Here is a 2260-nt window from a genome sequence, read left to right as displayed (position 1 = left end):
CCTAGCCACTGGCCCATGAGTGAAGTCCTTCAGTTTGCCTCTTGAGCTTTCCTTGAATTCTTCAAGTTGGACCAGGTATCTTTCTTCCGTGTCCCCCCACTCAGAACCTAGTGCTTTTCTCTGTCACTACTTACCACTTGCCAACAAAGGTCCATGTAGTCAAGGCTGTGGTTTTTCCAGTGGTCATGTTTGGATGTGAGAGTTGGACTATAAAGAAAGCTGAGCACCAAAGAATTGATGCTTTTGAACTGGGGTGTTAGAGAAGACTCTTGAGAGTCCCTTGGGCTGCAAGGAGATCCAGTCAGTCCATCCTAAAGGAGACCAGTCCTGGGTGTTCATTGGAAGGACCCATGTTGAAGCTTAAACTCCAGTACTTTGGCCATCTGATATGAAGAGCTGACTCATTGGAAAAGACCCTGATGCTGGGAAAGATTGAGGGCAGGAAGAGAAGGGGATGACAGAGGATAAGATGGTTGGATGGCACCACCTACTCAATGGACATGGGTTTGGGTGGACTCCGGGAGTTGGTGATGGACAGGGAGGGCTGGCGTGCTGCGGTTCATGCGGTCGCAAAGAGTCGGACATGACTGAGCAACTGAACTGAACTGAACTTACTACTTTATGCTGTAATTATCTACTTGTCCACTTGGTCTCTCCTACGAGCCACATGTCTCTTGAGTGAAGGGACCACGGCCTATTGGTGTCTGTCTTCCCAATGGCTGTCGCTGTGATAGAACACAGTAGTGCTGGAGTTTTAAGGGCTCCTACCACCAGGCTGGAGGATGTTGCTTCCTAATACTGAACTCTAGGATTAGATAGGCCTACTCACTCAACCGGAGGGTCTTTGAGCCAAGACAGGCTCCCCACCCATCACAGAAGTAGGGCTGACCCAATTGTGTTTTTTTTTTTTTTAAACAAAATTTTGGGCAGGAAATTTATTTATTTATTTTATTTTATTTTTTGGCCAAGCCAGGTGGCATGTGGGATCTTCATTCCCTGACCAAAGATTGAACCCATGTCCCCTGCATTAGAAGCAGGAAATCTTAACCACTGTAATGCCAGGGAAGTCCCTGACTCGATAGTTCTTAAGGGATGAGTTGTCCTGTCTCTTCTCCCAAGTTTCTCAAATAATCTCCTAAATAATCACTCCTTTGCTGAGAACAGTGAGTAAAAGGGTAGAGAAGAAGGCCAAGGGTGTACTCGAGTGGGACTACCTTTCTGGAAACGTGAAGTAGTGGAGGAAAATGTTTCCCTTTAGCTTGTGGCTGCTCCTCATATGAAAACCAAATAAGTGATTCCCCAGGAATGGAACTCTGTATTATCTCACTGTGCTCCAGAAATTTGTCATACTTGCCGTGTCATCTGTGGTACCCAGTGGACTATGGGAGCTGATGCTCTTTTCCTTAGAAATGGTTCATCATGCCCAAGACAATAACATCTCTTCAGTCAAACAGCTTGTTTCTGTGGGTACAATTTATAATTAGGTGGCAAGGCTCAGAGGCTAAAACTGAACTATGATACCTCCTGCTCAAGGTCAGAAAAGAACAGAACCAATAACTTTAGTAGCATCAAACAACAAAGCTTGCAAAGACAAATATTGACTCCTGTCCAAAGGGCAGAAGAGAATCCCAAACAAGACATGATACTAAAGGTCAGAAGACAAAAGCAAAGAGGACGTGAAATGGAAGAGGTTTGAAAATAAATTTCAGAGGAGTCTGGAAAACTATTTTCCTGGGAAGCTCTCAGTATTTGCTGGATGGAGGCAAATTTTCAGTTTTTCCACCAGTTACTCAGCTTCTTATTTATTTTATAGCACAAAAAGCAACAATTGGCAACAAAGATTTCAAAATAATTCATGAACAAAAATACTAATTACGGAAAATACTTTTATTTGACTTTCCTCACCTGAAAACTGAGAAGAGACAAATGTGTGCACGCGCATGCTCAGTCGCTCAGTCGCGTCCGACTCTTCAGGAGCCCATGGATTATCGCCCACCGGGCTCCTCTGTCCATGGACTCTTCCAGGCAAGAGTACTGGAGTGGGATGACATTTCCTACTCCAGGGGATCTTCCTGACCCAGGGATCTGACCTGGCCTATTGCGCCTCCTGCGCCTCCTGCACTGGCCGCGGGTCCGTTAGTGGAGGATCACTGCTGTCTAGTTCCAAGAACATCAGTGTTTAAAGAGAAATCTTGACAACGCTCTCATTTACTTCATTGCACAGTCCCAGGCGGTCCCTTCTGTCTGCCCTTATTGCTTC

The sequence above is a fragment of the Bos grunniens genome, chromosome 14, assembly GCF_055505025.1.
Source record: "Bos grunniens cultivar Pamir isolate PY7600 chromosome 14, Bosgru_T2T1.0, whole genome shotgun sequence".
Lineage (NCBI taxonomy): Eukaryota > Metazoa > Chordata > Mammalia > Artiodactyla > Bovidae > Bos > Bos grunniens.
Note: the sequence above shows the minus strand (reverse complement) of the source record.